Below are 15,814 nucleotides of genomic sequence, written 5' to 3' on the forward strand. Positions count from 1 at the left end.
GATAGCGGTTTGCTTATCCGCCGCACGTAATAATTCTTGAAATTGGTTTGAATTATTTCGGATCGATGTTAATTAATAGGGATTCGAATGAAGTAAAATTTTATTTCGTTTGGAATTCTGAGCTCGGTATCGGTGATCTCCGCCAATTCCTGAAATTGCTTTGGTAATGCCGGTATTTGGGTTAGGTATTTGTGCGATCAGATTGAGGTAACAAAACGAATCGTTGGTTACCTTAACAAGCGAAATAAAATTTTAATCCTTGCGAAGATAATAAAAGGAAGAAGGCTGACAGATTTTTTGGAAGGTATTGAGAAATTAGAAAGTTGGCCGAGATGCAAGCCAAGGTGTTGTAATCGCTTCTCTTTTGCATTTGACCCCGTGCGCGACTTGCCCTCTCCGTTCACTCCAAAGAGAGAGAGAGAGAGAGAGAGGAGGAGGAGGAGGAGGAGGGAGGAGGCACGAAATTGTTCGAGGTCGCTTTTCAACATCCGACTGATCGATTATGGCCTCCCTTTATTCGTCGCAATAAAGCGGCGACCCGCTCGTTTGCCTCGAACAAAGTGCACCGTTTCGTCATCATCAACACCGTTGTTGTTTTAAACTGTTTCCGCGCGAAACGGGCGGCCATTTTCTACAAAACGTCCCGCGTTTCCCGAGAAAACCGACATCAATTCCGCTTCCTCCACGATTCGTTTCGTTCTACCCCATTCAACGATCTCGGTTTTGTTCCTATTTGATTTCCGCTCGTGACATTGTTCCCCTGTGCCGCCGTGTCGGATACGTGTCAGATTGTTTTCCAAAAATTCTTTTCATTTCTCCCCCCCCCCCCTCCCTCGTGTAGATCTTTCAACGATTTTTATCGCTCCATTTTTCTATAATAGAATCGATCTTGCGCGCGATCTCTGTTCCAATTTTTCCAAAACGACTTTGACTTTCAAAAGTTAAAAGGATACACGAGCCATTAAATCAACCTATAATTCGCCCAAATTTTATCAATATAATTATCGATATGGATAATACGTTTCAAAAGTGCACTAATAAACACGCGTGTCGATTATTGAAAAGAAGGAATCAGTACGAATGAAACAATTTTTCGAACAATACCACTTCGAATCATTTCCAAGGATACAACTGATACGATGGTTAACCTTGATGATCTTCTTCCCCAAGTTTTCCAAACTTTGAAACTATTTTCGGCCCGGAATTTTCGAAAACTGACCGGGATCCACTCGATGGGGGGGATCAAAGCGTAATGGGCACGCGGTGGAAAATTACATCTGAGCCCCGTGCAGTCGGTCGCTCGAGTTAGAGTTTAATTAACGCGCGGACAAAAACACTCTGTGCAACCTGTGTATATTCTTGTATACCTCTATGTATATATATAAACATAAATATAAGCGCACAAAGTCTCTGAGAGGGGCATGAACTCTGGTTAGGTGTGCACTCGAGCGGACTCGCAAAGATTCTCGTCGTACGATATTTCTCTCGTGACGTAGGGGCATAAATATCGCAGCGAAGGGGATGTTTCGTGACCCTAAAGGGTTCTCGGGGAAGTGTCGTTTTTATTAAAAAAAAAAAAGAGAGAGAGAAAAGGAGGAGGGAGAAGGAAGGGGGAGAGAGAGGGAGAGAAAAAAATAGAGATTTATCAAAAGTATGGAATGAAAGGCGCGTGGCACGAAGGCGGTGAAAACGTCTCGACAGTTTATCGTACCAGCCACTCTCTCCTCCGGTCGATGCTTTTTACTCTGCATAGCTGGTGTTTTATGGTCTTAGAAGTGGACGGTTAAGCCGTGGGATTTACGAGGGCAGCGTGTGATACTCGTCCAGATGTTTCTTTCGACCATCGTTGGTCCGCTCGTGATACGAAACGATGGGCGATATAATAAGTCGAGCCTTTGTAAATCGAGTTTCGAAGGAGAGAGATCTTGGAAATTTTCGAGTAAAATTTTTGAGAAAGGGGCTTTTGTAGATGGAGGTTTTTTTTTTTTTTACTAATTTTCCATCATAGTCGGGAAAAAAAAAATCCAATCTTTAAATAGAATTATTTATTACAGTCAGCATATTATATATCCGAAGCTGACTGAATACTATAGCTTCATTCAATTTTCTTCACGAAATACAATCTCTCTCGACCGTATCGTTCTACAAATATCCTCGTCTTGTAATCGAATTTTTGAAAAATATTTTCTCGAATCAGTTTTCAGAGAATAGATGAAGATCCTTTGTCACGTTACGAGAGCGACGATATCATCTCGTTCGATCTCACTTAGCCCGGTGTATCCCCTTCATCAGCTATTAATATCGGCGAGTCAATAAATGTTGGGTACGTATCCGGCCCATTTGGCATCGTTCACGTTGCATATTTAATTTTCCTCGCAATTACAATTCCTGCCTCTCTCTCTATCGGTGGCAGTATCGGCCGCCACAATTAGTTTGATTTGAAACGACGTCATCCTGAGGCCGAGATTTTCCATCGGATGCCGATACGTTTTCGATCCCTCCCCCCCCGCCCTATTATGTCTGCCTATCGCTGGAACAATTATAAATGCAATAGGATCGATTGCGGTTATCGGTGCGGCTGTTGTCGGATCACTCTGTTCCCTATCTCGTTATATTATTTCACGAGTGTGTACACATATCGTGCGATTTTCGGTTGTTGCACGATCTCTCCTCGTTTGGATTTTCTTTTAAAAATTCGCGCTCCGTCTTAGGTTCTTTCGGTTTGAGAGGAGAAGGAGGAGGATATTGAACGAGATTGCGAATATAAGTGATTTTTATCGATTTATTTGAGTTTACATTCGGATGGTTGGGTAGAAGTATGAAGTGTTTGATTAAGAGAGATTAAAAGTAGTGGTGGAGTAAGTGGGTCTATGATTTTCGAATTTTTATGTCGTATAATTCTGCGAACGAGAGGAAAGAAACATTTATCAAAAAATATATTAATAAGATAGAAATGTATGTAAGAATTTTTTAATTCTAGGAATAATAGAAAGAAAAGTACAAGGTAGATGTAGAGGTTAAATCGATTTTCTTCTCTGTGAAAGCAGCTTTATCGGTAATCTTTATTCCCGTGCGTGAAAATATGCGTTCTTAAAAGCTCGAAAAGAAGAGCGAGTTATTTAATTTCGATTTGGTGAGGTTTCTCGCGAGTACATGCGAAATAATTCTTGTTACACAGGCATATTGGAGGGCATTTATATAAGGTTTGTAATAGGTGGAAATAAAAGCGGCACGTCCTCTCATTAGAGGAGCAAGTATTAACCGCGCTATTCACCGTTTCCAACAAAATTATGAGGCTTTGAATTCTACTTAAACGCAATTTCCAACTTGTAACGCGATTGTTAACGCCGTAACCGCTCCCCACCGTGTCAATTTCCACCAGAGAAATGTTGAAACGCGATAAATCCATTTATTTAAAAATTAATATCTATGCATACGCGAATTATTATATCCAATTTTATTATTTCCAACAAATCGATCAAATATTTCCAATCGCGAAGAATCTCATTTATTCCTCCCATTTTTTCAACCGATCGATTCGTACAAATTTCTCTTAAGATTTCTTTGATTAAAGAAATATTACTCGAACATGAAATATTTAAAAAAAGGAAGAATCGAAGGGATTCTCGACGTTGATTCGATTTAAAGGTTCGCCTCGAAATCGAAATGAAATATATATTCAAAATCGAGAGTTGACCTCGAAGATTGGTCGTGATTTATTAAGAAATAAACCGATCAATCGGTGTTTAATAATGAATCCAAATTCATCGATGTTGTCCCCCTTGCCTTGTTGTATTAAACCCGTTGCGCGTTCTGATTACATTCGAAATGTACGCGCATGCACGTAGGCATAATGGGTCCTAATCTGATTAATTATTAGCCAGTGTGTCCGGGATGACCATGGACTGGGTTAGTCGCAGAAATCTATGGACGGGCCCTCCCTTTGATCTTGATTTACGGGACTTTGCGGTGGGAATAGATGTATCGATCTCGAAGACGGCTTTCATTTATATGTTCCGTGTATCTTGCCCTCGATGATCTCGTGTTAACTCGAATATACGTGTCAGGGACACGCTTGATAGACACTATGTCGAATCTGTCTTCGTTCGAATCACTACGCGAACCTGTCGCTCAATATTGATAGGTATTTATTCGATTATCTTTTGGATACAAGAAAAGAGAAATCGTGTGTCGATAAAAATAAAATAAGATATATTGATATATTTTAAAACGTCGAATACTCGACGTTGTTACTTGAAATACTATTTAATTTCGTTCAAAATTCCACGCACGAATCAATCAAAAATAAAATTATTATGTAATTATGTTCGTTACAATTGAATCGAGATTCGCTACTCTTTATTTTCAATTTTTCCTTGAAATCGAAGTTTTTGTTCAAACAATGAATTTAATCATACAGTCTATTATATTTGTTTTTATTTGGTCAAAGTACACATTGATCAAATTTTCAATTTTTGCAAACTTCCTTTTCCAAAAATCTAAAAAAAAAAAAAAATCATTCACTCTTCATTCGATCGTTATCGAAAAGAGGGAAAGAAGATGGATGATTTCTCCAGAACGAATAAAATCTTCCACGTCGAATCGTTCCTCTCCCCTTCCAACTAATTAGGACCCTGTACACCGTGCCATCATCGATCTCCCCCTCTCTCTCTCTCTCCCTCCCTCTCCCTCTCTCTGCCTCTCCCTCTACTCTTCTGGCATTCGCGATTAATTTCCTTCCATCTCCCCGAGTTGGCCGATTTCAATAAAGAAAAGGGATGAAAAAGCACGGGACAAAGTGGCTCGAACGCGACCAGGAATTCATAATGCCGGCGTATACGTCTTCCACGATCTCTCTCCGCTCCCGTGGAGGTCCAGATTTCCGCTCGAGGAAATGCTGGCGCGCGCGCGCGCGAATTAGCGAATGTCTGGGTCCCACAGATTCCCCCGGCGTGATAGCACGATGCATACGTAATGCATTTCACGGCAGAGTGCATTCGAGGCCGAGGATCTCGTTTTGCGGAGAGAGACCGTCATGAGCCTCGTTCTATCATATCCCTTCGGAAACCCCAGAGCGCCTTCCAGTGTAGCTCGTTCGTCCAGCTAGACAAGGAGGAAAACACCTTTTTGCCCGGATCAGACCCGCCTCTGCCACTCTCTATCGTCTACCCTTTCTCTGTTCCGTTCCTATAATCCTGTTTAATAGGATTAATAGTTGGAGATCCTTTGTATCGTGCAGTTTCAAAAAATACGCTCGTCGCTTTTGTTGGAGGTGTATACTGTGCTCTTCTTAAATCCGGTGGATTAGGCAGGTTTATGGGTATGGGAACTCCTTTTAGTTTTTTGCGTTTTTTATTTTTTAATTTTATCTTGTTTTTCTTCCTTTAATTCTGTTTTGTAAGGATGTATAGGTACATGCTTGGTCGAAGTTGTTGGGAATTTATTTTATACACATTAAATATAATTGTTTAATATTAATAGGTTTTACACGTTCTCGTTCTCATTATTTTTTTCTCCAATTATTCGATTCCTTTTTTATATAATTTTATCTTCTAAATTATATTATACGATTTTTCGTTTAAAAATAAAAGAAATAATCTTTTTACGAAAGAATCCGATATTATTTATCGATATATACGTATAAAATTTTCAATTGTCTTCAATCTTTTTTTTAAAAATGGCGCTATAAGATTAAGTTGCAGTGCTATTGCGCAACCAGTACCAGTCATTTCGTTCCGTTTCGAGCTCAATTAATCGAGTCGCGTAAACGTTCTTGAACCCTCTTTGACGCAGCTGCGGGGACTATTCCCGGCCTCTCAATTCTTATGGTTTCGCGTATATAAAGAGAAAGAGAGAGAAAGAGAGATCTGTTTGCTGGTAAATTTGCAACTCGCGCTCCAATTTACTTAAGCTGTCCGGTACACGTGCGAGCGAAAACGAGGATCGGCAGCTGCGTGAAACGTGGATCGAAACGCTTGAACCACGCATGCGCGTGTTAGTGAATAGCATCCATGATGGAAGTGCTTGCACGCGAAAGTTGATATTCGTTTAACTTTTTCAATATTGTGAACGAAAATATCTTTCAAAGTGATATTGTGGACAAGATATATCGCGTCGTGACAATGATCGCGCCAATGTTACGAGTGGGATATCGTGTGTGCTGTTTTATTGGAATGCAAAATTCATTTGCTACGCATTTCGTCGTTGATGCAATAATTGAGGTTAGTAAATAGTAATGAGATCAAATTCAATATATAAATATCTCATTTCATAAGAATTCAATGTTATTGGTAAGATTAAACAGTTTAGTTTTGAAGTATTTCGATATTAGAATGAATCGAACTTTTGATAAACAATGCAATAAAAGCTTCGTTAGGTACGTGAACATTCATGTTATGTGACATACATTTTCTATTACAATGCGTGAACGTAGGATGAAATTTAGGATGAAATTTATTTATTAGATAAGAGGCAATAGTACGAAAATGTACCATTCCACTTGATTGTATACCCAAAATAATAGGTATTTCATTTGAATATATTAAGAAATATCTCGTTAATAACATCGCGAAATATCTCGTCTATGATAACGAAAAGGTTAATGCACTTCCATCGTGCTCTCTTCGTATTCAATAATCGAGCAGATCGCAGATTCCAACGTGATTTCGCGCGTGAAGTTCACGCACGCGCAAGACTTTTCGTTTCCGTTTTGGTCATGACACGACCGGAAACCGGTGTTCTACGTACCGTGCACGCGTTAATGCGTTATTAATAATCGATTTCGACTCATCACTGCCGCGATAATAGCATTGCGGCTCTCGTTGAATTTTGCAATCGTGTTTACGCCTCGGTGTTCACTCGCCACGACTAATCGTCACAAATAAAATTTGGAACAATCGAGCCGCGAGGCTAATTCTCGCATAATTTCCGCATGATGTTTGTTTCCATAGCGAGTATTCTTCGTTATCGCGTAATCGTGTTGAAACTCAATATATATATTACATTATATTCTGAAAAGATTCTTGAAGAATTTTGATCTGATAATGATCGTAAAAGCGTGATTATAAAAAATTGATATCGATGAGAATGTAAAGCTAGATAAAAAAATGCTGCATTGGAAAATAAGGATGTGTATAAATATTTTTCGTAATATCGTTTATTTGAATATAAATTTTTTATAATGTACTTTATTTCGTGTTATTAATATCTACGTGGAAATTTTTTTATTTCAAAAAGATCCTGAAATGAAACTTTTCGAAATTAATATAAAAATTCGAATTTTACGTTACGTAAAAAAATATTATCATTTCATTCGGTTAAAATCTTGATATATCTATGATAATTGATATAATTTTTTTCTCTTTTTTTAAAATAACCATCCAATTCATTCTTGTTTAATCAGAAAATGGATAAAACTTGCAAAATTTTTCGTATTCCCTTTATTTTTCAGAAACGAAGCTTCAAATTTTATTCTGTGTTTTCGATTTATTTTTCCATCCTTAAAAAAAACCACTCTTTTCTGATTTCAGAATATCCTGTACCGTCGATGGTCGAAATTCTCCATCACGTGTCTCTCTTCCTCTTCGAATAAAATATCATAAAATATAAAAGTGAGACGGAAGCTGCTTAATGCGGCACACAGCGACATCGAAAACCTCAATTTTCACGGATTAGTAGTAACAACGAGCCGTAAGTCTTGGAAAAATCATTTTTATATCGAACCGAAAGATAACTCGTTCCGGAAGATAACTGGTTGCCGCGTGTACCGGACATAAATTTCTTAACACGGCACGGACTTATCGTACATTTTTAACCGGGGGCCGTTTGTCGCCAATTTACGATCGTCCAACGCACGCTGGGATTTTTTTTTTTTCCTCCCTTTTTTTTTTTTCCTTCGTAAAAACGCGAGCTCTTTTTCATCGGAATCACCGATCCCGATCTGGATCAATTTGCGGCCGAACGACCCAGTTTGGGTCAACGATGCTCCAAGAACCGAACTGTTCACTCGCATCGTCGCTTGTGACGATGAGGAGGATCCACCAGGAACCGAAAGTCGAGTGCCTCACTACTTGAAGCTTGGCAGAATACTTTTTCTGCATGTACAGTCTGTTTCATAACGATATATCTTTGAATTGATATTTTTTTTTAAAGAGAAAGTGTACTTGAAGAGATAATACAACATTTTGTTTGATCATTTGACCGAAGTGTTCAGAAATGAAATAACAATTGAGGCAGCTAATGAGCATTTTGGATTGAATTATAGCATATATACAATTTCAAATTAATAAACCTATAAATATCCTTGAGTCTCAAAGAATTAAAACTTTGGTTATTTCATTTGTCGATTAAAGATTATTGTTTCTGAAATAAAAAATCTACAAAAATTTTACCACGATAGATACAGTGTAAAGATATAGAAGTAAACACATGTAGGAAAATATACGTAAAAGTTATCCTCTCGGATCTTGTATTAGATATCAATTTTTCGAGGAATATCTCTTATGAAACGGAGTGTATCGGTAGCGAAAAGCGTCCGTTGTTGGAAAGTAGGTTATAAACCGCGAAATAGGAGAAATTCACAGGCCGAGAGAAAACGTCCCTTTCGCTACCGAAAACTCGGCTGTTCCTCCCGCGTAAAGTCGTCGATATCCGGCCCACGGCCGGTTTGATGTCCTCGTATAAACCTGGACCGTGTTATCCTTGTGCTCTCCGCCAAGGATACCAAGCGATCTGCAAAAAGAAGGGAGGCCCGGTGTAGATTCTCTCCCATTCTCTCCCTCCCTCGAACGGATATTTCGACTCGTGGAATAAGGAAACCGCATTGTATCCCGCGCTCCTCGTTCCCCTGAATAATGTAGTCATTCGTAAATTTCAAAATGTCCCCGTTCTCCAAGTTTCTCTCGGATAATGTCGCTGCGAGCTTTTAGACTTTGCTCAGAGGGGGAGGAGGATGGTCGTTGAAGAAGCTCACGTAGGAAGCCGCGTGTATGCACGGACACGTAGACGCTTTGTGTTCGACTGATAACTTTCCAACCACGGTTTCCTCCCTTCGTTTGTTCTCGTTTCTCCTCTTTATACGTCCACGTCCTCTCTCTCTCTCTCTCTCTCTCTCTCTCTCTCTCTTTATTTCGATATTTTTTCCCCTTCTTCTTCTTCTTCTTCTTTTTCTTCTTCCATTTGCCTTTCGCCACCGAAAAAAAAAAGAAGAAAAAAATAGCGTTTTCTACGTTTTAATGAAAATGAAACGTAATACCGAAAGTGGGCACGGGGATGAGCTACTAGTAGATGCGTTTGATATAAAAGGAACCCTGTCAAAGAAACGGAGGCTAATTGGATTAAAAAGTTGTATATTCCCCGCGTTTATACGTACGCGTACCGGATGGATCAGAGGGAGAGGGAAAAGTTAGTTGATTAAAAGGTACATTCTTTGATTCACAAATTTACTTGTCTCTACTCTAATTATCCGTTAATGATCGTTTTCGGCTACGACGAAGTTGGATAAGAAAGTTGGTGGCGTGTGGTGGTTTCGTCAAAATTTCCCCTCCCTGTGTCTAGTCTAGTTTGAAATTAACAAAAACCCGAGCTCGTCAAAACTTCCCGTTTTTGAAGCGTCGTAGTCCTCGCCCCAGTTCAGTTATGGGACGAATTACGTCGTGGCTGGTTTCTAAGCAAACTTGGAAACTTGGACGACGATCATTAAGCTTTGCTCGTCAACGATCTTTATCGCTGGTTTTGTTCGAAGTTTTCAGAGAAATTTTTCTTCTGAAGCGAATATTTCGATCGAAACGAAATTTCTCGATTATTTTACTTTCTCGTATCGTTCGTACCACGAGTTAACGAACAAGAAGAACACTATTCGAGGATTCTTATCCTCGCACGAAGATTTCGGCCAGGCACAGATGAATGAAAAATTCAATTTCCCTCCTCCCTGTAAGAATATTTTCATCACTCTCACGATTCCTCCTCCTTTCATCCGACGATGACAAACAAAAACGTTCGTTCACCGAGAAATATTAAACTTGTCCTTGTAAAAAGTCGAGCGAATTTCATCATCGAGGGAAAGGATGGAGGGAAAGGAGGATGGGTGTTTCCTTCGGCCCTATGGAAAAAGTAATCGGTAACCAAAGGAAAACCGGTCACGGTCGGTGGGGTGAGAAAGACGAGGGGTGCGCGAGGAGGAACGAGAGAGAGAGAGGAGGACGAAAACTCGGAGGACGGGCAGACTCGAAACGAGGTAAAAATTGATTCGGCAGGTGAAACCTCCGGCTCTGTTCTCTGTTGATTTAAGCAACGTACCGGCTGCCTCGTGCTCTATAATCATGGTGAGCAGTCCGTTATTACTCCACCGCCAGTGTCTATCTTCTCTTTCCCTCTCTCCTTCTCTCCTCCTCCTCTTTTCGTCTTATTGTTTTCTCTTCTTCCTCTCTCCGCTCCACCGTATCCTCCACTGGAGAGATCCCTGCCTGCCCGTTCTCCTCTCACAGTCAGAATTTCTCTCTCTCTCTCTCTCTGTCTTCTCCATCCAACTTCTCTCTCCTCGTCCGTTGTTCGCGGTGGCTTCTTCTTGTCGAGGCTCGGCCTGGTAACGAGGATAACGAGGATCGCTTCTAAGACCGCAAATAATAAATGCTTTTCTGCGCCCCCCGTCGTAAAATTCGTACCGCGGTGATTTCACCGCGTCGCTTTCCCACCAATGGCGCCGCCGCCATTCGAGAAAAATTGTTTGCGCGCGTTTCTCATTTATATACTTATATAGGGATGAGGAGGTAAGAAGAAACCACGGTGGCCGCACGATCGTTCTTGCCCCCTTTCGAGCTTTGGAATTCGTCTAACCGAGGGAATCGGTGATACCAGGGGACCGTAACGAAAATTAGTTAGACGGCTACCGGTCGAATTCCGATCGATCCTGCTCGTTTTCGGTGCGGAACGATTTCGTTTCTTGCCGGGGGGCCGGTTTCAGGCTTAAGGCGTTCCTCCGTCGAGGAACATTGTTCGCAAACGATATTCCACTCGATGCTCGCCGTTGGCCGCCGTTCGCGGAAGTGTCCATGTTTATTGGCGGATAAGTAAGGCAACGTGTTTGTCGAACTTGTTTTATATCGTTACGAGCAATGTGGACACGGGTGCTTTCCTCGCGCGACGTTGAACATTTTTATGATACTTTGCGCGCATTCCGTTTTTACGCGTTTAATATTTCTTTGTGTAATGCATTTTTGCGTAACATCGAAACATCTTTTTCGTATATAACAATCATTCGTTCAAAAATATAACTCGCTCGATAAGATTAACAGTTAATATTTATAACACGAGAAATTGAGAGCCCTCTGTAAAGAGGAACAGGTACTTGCATCGTCTCGAAAACAGCTGATATTTACTCAAAATTTCCCACCATTTACCACCGAGCATCATATGAAAAAGAAGAAAAGAAAAATCTAATATAAGCGTCGACAAGCGTTTACCCACTCGTTTCTGCGCATACCGCGAGGCAGTGGTGGCTCACGAAGTAAAGGGGCGGTCTCGTGGAGTTTAATGCGGAGTTTCGCATGCAAATTGGGCCCGGTCGTTATTACGCGTACGGGCGGGAGCCGAGATTGATAGATCATAAAGAGACGCGATAATGGAAAGGCAAGATGGAGTTGTCGGGACGTCGTTGGGGATCGTGTCGGGACCCACGTTGAAATGTTTCATCCGCGGCGCATAAAATAACCACGCTCCCTGCAATATCTCCTTGCCACGCTTTGCGTTTAATATCACGTATACACGGGCCACGATCTTCCTCCTATCCGCGAAACGTGTAAAAAGAAACGTGCATCCGGGTAGTCATTGCGCGCGGTAACGAGCCGGCCGCTTGTCCATTCGATTTATATTCGCGGGTTAAACGGCACGGCACATTCTGGCTTGAAACCACCTCTCGAGGAAACGGCGCGAATTAAAATACCATTTGAAATTGTTGTCACATTCTTTCGGCCAGGATTTTTCTAATCGTTACGCACTGTTTTTCCGAGTGAATAATTTTTACTTGGAAAAAAAAAATGAATGGCAATATCATACTTTTCTACGTTGTTTCTCCGGATGTTTGATCTTTTTTGGAAATTTTTTGGGAAAGGTGGGGATTGGAATTTGCGAAGAGAAGCATTTTAATTGATTTTATAAAAAAATGAGAAAGAAGTAGCTTTTAAAAATTAATAATTACCAGGTAGAGAGGAAGATTCGTTAGAAGAACATTTTACGGATTTACGATTCGAAATATTATAAATACGTTCTCTCTTTTTCTTTGTGTGTGCGCATGTGAATCGTTTCAGGAAACAATTTTCAATGTAGTTCGGAATTCAAATTTCTCGAATTCAAGTTTGTCTTTGATATTCGAATTACACGCATGGTGTACCGGGGGAGGGAGTGGAGGGGATAGATATTGTTTTCTCTTTAAATATATTACTATGTTTGCCGTATATTTGTACGATATTACTCTCTAAACGAAATTTCCACGGATACGGAGCACGTACGATAGGATGTTATTCGTCGCGTTTATAAAAAATTTTAAATCCACTACGATTTTGCAAACTAGATTGGAAAATTATGTTGTTGTACTTAATCACGTATTTATTAAACGGTTATTATCAACCGTGTTTTACTTTTCTTCTTTCGATCAACATTATCCATTATATTATATCCATATAATACCCGAGGATAAAATTTTCCAATCGATAGATATTTTAAATATAACACGATTACCTTGTTCCGCAATAATTTACCAAATTGATCGTATCGATAAATTAAAATTTTATATAATTACATTGAACGGGGGGGGGGGGGGGATAATCGCGAATAATTTACATTTCCTTGTAAAATTTCATTATTTCAATAAGAATCAATAAGATGGACAATTTCCATCTCAAATATTCATCCGTTCTCAACTTTTCACTTAATCGCCAACAAAAATCTACAATCCACTCGTAATATAAAATTTCTCCAATTCGTCTCGTCGAAATAATTCGCAATTCTCCTCCCCCTAGAAATCTTCCAAACGATTTCCAAATCGATCGAAAGAAAGTACAGATCCATCATCCCCCAACCCAATCCATCCTTTCTTTAAAAATCCGCGTGTCTCCTCGATTCCCTCCCGATCAGCAGGGAATACAAGGTGAATCGTATTTCCTATATACGCGGTTTTTGAACCCTGTCTCCCGCGTAACTCGTGAAGCCGTGTCTCCTCTGATACAACGTGCACATATATATACGTACACACACACACACATCTATATACACACGAAATGATCCACCCACGTTCCGCGTTATCCTGACAGGAATACTTTGTCGTTTCGTTGGAGGACGTCGAAACCGTGGTCGTTCCTGTCTCGACGGTACACATCTCTTCCTCCTCCCTTTTCTCTCTCTCCCTCTCTTTTTTCTCTTCTTCTCTTCATTTATATTTCACGTTTCACAACGTCTAACGCCTCCTTCGAACGTTTACCCGGACCGTTTCCCTCCGTGTCACCGTTCCGTGCCGAGTCGTAAAACAAAGACGAGCGCGACCGTGTCGCTCGCTACGTTTATTCAAATGAGAGACTTGTAATTCGGGAATTCACCGCCCCGACACGCACGCACGCACGCACGCACGCGCGCGCGCGCGAGCCGAAGAAATTTCATCCATGGAATTCCATCCTGCTCGTAGTGCACCGCCTATGTATATATATATATACAACGCTATGGCGTTGTACCGTGGCTATGGTGTTTTCTCTCGGCTGGCCCTTTCCTGTTACGGAGAGGAGGTTGTCTCGACCTTGTTGCAACTCCCTTGTCCCATATTTTCCCTACTTTACACGCAACTTTTCTCCCTTCACCGAGGAAAGGTGTAGTAGGAACATCCGGTCTGATGTAAATGTTTCATCCGGTTTGGGGTATCGGTTGGATAGCGCGCGCGCGCGCGCGTGTGTGTGTGTGTGGTGTATATACGTAGACACGTGGATAAAACGTTGCTCCTCTGTTCTTTTTTTTCGAGAGATTGGAAGTAGATTATCCGTCTCGAAATAGAACGTATTAATGCTTTCGTCGAACGCACAGATAGCTTGGTATTGATTTTGCAGCTGCTTTTACACGATAAAGCGTGGTGGTGTCCCCGTTACGAAAAGGAAAGAGCTTTGTTACAGTTAATTTATTTGCACAGACTATTATTGATTCTCTATTGTTGATCAAAATTTTTCCACCGATCTAATTATTAACGATTGATTAATCGTCATATAAAAGTTTAAAAATTTTATAGAAAGCTTCGACAAATAATCGGTGAAATGCTACGAGACGAGATTAAAATATTGCGGTGATCGTTAATAATAAACGGTCGCGGAGGAGGGAGGGGGGTGAATTTTCTAATGGAAGCATCCCGCTGATTTATTGGAGAGCCATCGTATCGACCGTGATCGCGATTTCAATGGGGTGTAGTGTTTGGCGGGGAAGGAAGAAGTTCGCCATCCCCGTATCGGTAGTGGCCCGCTTGAATTATTGGTCTATGAAGTGCAAAAATAAACGTTGGCTGGCTTCGTTACTTGCCAACTAACCGTGCCAAGACGAATATTCACGGCTGACTTTGGAAATATTTATCGCCCCCCGTGAAATGTAAACCATTTCCCCATCCCTTCCCCTCTTTTTAATCTCTTTTTCGTTACCATTTCGTCCGATTGGCGGCGCGGAGGGGAGGAGGAATCGATGTTGTTTATCCGCGCCATTTATCGAAACATAGCTTGGCGCACGATGATTCCTGAAGTGCTGGAGATTCGTTTCCACTTTGACGACGAACGCGCTTTTTGGGAGAAGCGAAAAAGGAGCGCGTGTTAATAAATTATTTTTGAAATAATATGGAGGTGTTTTTTTTTTTTGGCTCTCGAGGTTTTTCAGGCGGATTAGATAAATGGCGGGGAGCAGCAAGGGGATGCTTTGTTAAAACTTCTTGTCAGGTTGTTTGATTGATCAATGATTTTTTTTTTTTTCGTTTGCAAGTTAATAAAAGTTAATTTCTCATCGTTGGATCGGATCATTTATTTTTCGAATATGTTGTGTAAAATACGTGGGGTACGGATATATTATGCAAGGTATAAAATAAAATGAAACGTGCCTTATAGATACCGTTGTACAGACAAGTGGACTCGTGTGTTCAACGTCGATTTATTTATAAAAATGAAGCTTCGTATAAATAAAAAATTATTCTACACGTTTGATTCATATCCCGCGGAAATTTATCTTTTCGAACGATCTATTCATCGATTCGATGAAATTCAGCCCACTTTGCAAAAATTAACGAGATTATACCGATATTATTGAAGCTTGCAATTACTCGCAATTGGTGTGTTATTTCTTGTTTTTTTCGAGGATGTCTAATTAGCTGATTCGACGCATTTTTTCAGGCGTGTTTGCCTTGGATATAAAATATTCAAATTGCATTGGCTGGTTTCGTGACTGCCGTTGTTCCCAATAGGGTTAAAGTTGGGGTAAGAAGTAGGTCGAAATAGGTACGTCGAAGTGAACGAGGTCTCCGCAGAATCTCACGACAGAAACTGTGAAGGTTGAGGGTGGTATAGGATTCGAGGCAAACTTTGTCTCCGATGTTGGGCCGGAACTTTAAATGCAGACCGTGTCGATGGATCCTGTTGAAGTATCCTCCATCGATCGTAACGTAAAATCTGATCTTTCGTGACAATTTTTCTTCCTCCAAATTTGGGGAAATCTTCGATGTTGCGACGGATGCAGATAAATATAGAATAATTAATTAAGATTCTTATTTTTTTATCTCAAGGATGATAGATACGATATAATTTGCTGGTCA

At 40.6% G+C, this 15,814-nt stretch overlaps 1 protein-coding gene and 1 long non-coding RNA gene across 4 annotated transcripts in view; one reads left to right on the top strand and one right to left on the bottom strand.

Moving 5' to 3' along the window:
- The first annotated feature begins 5,345 nt into the window (after positions 1-5,345).
- LOC147657306 (uncharacterized) overlaps positions 5,346-15,814 on the top strand; it is a 141,924-nt gene continuing 131,455 nt past the window's right edge. For all 3 annotated transcript variants that reach the window (XR_015292687.1, XR_015292686.1, XR_015292688.1), the window contains exons 1-2: positions 5,346-6,221; positions 7,530-7,689. The gene's annotated coding sequence lies outside the window, so the exon portion shown is untranslated. The remainder of the gene's footprint in view (positions 6,222-7,529; positions 7,690-15,814) is intronic.
- LOC147657307 (uncharacterized) overlaps positions 7,681-15,814 on the bottom strand; it is a 173,679-nt gene continuing 165,545 nt past the window's right edge. Inside the window, exon 5 of the long non-coding RNA XR_015292689.1 lies at positions 7,681-9,181. This is a non-coding gene — a long non-coding RNA (uncharacterized LOC147657307). The remainder of the gene's footprint in view (positions 9,182-15,814) is intronic.

The sequence above is a fragment of the Apis florea genome, unplaced genomic scaffold, assembly GCF_048593485.1.
Source record: "Apis florea isolate Af1SG1 unplaced genomic scaffold, ASM4859348v1 contig_3193_pilon, whole genome shotgun sequence".
NCBI lineage: Eukaryota > Metazoa > Arthropoda > Insecta > Hymenoptera > Apidae > Apis > Apis florea.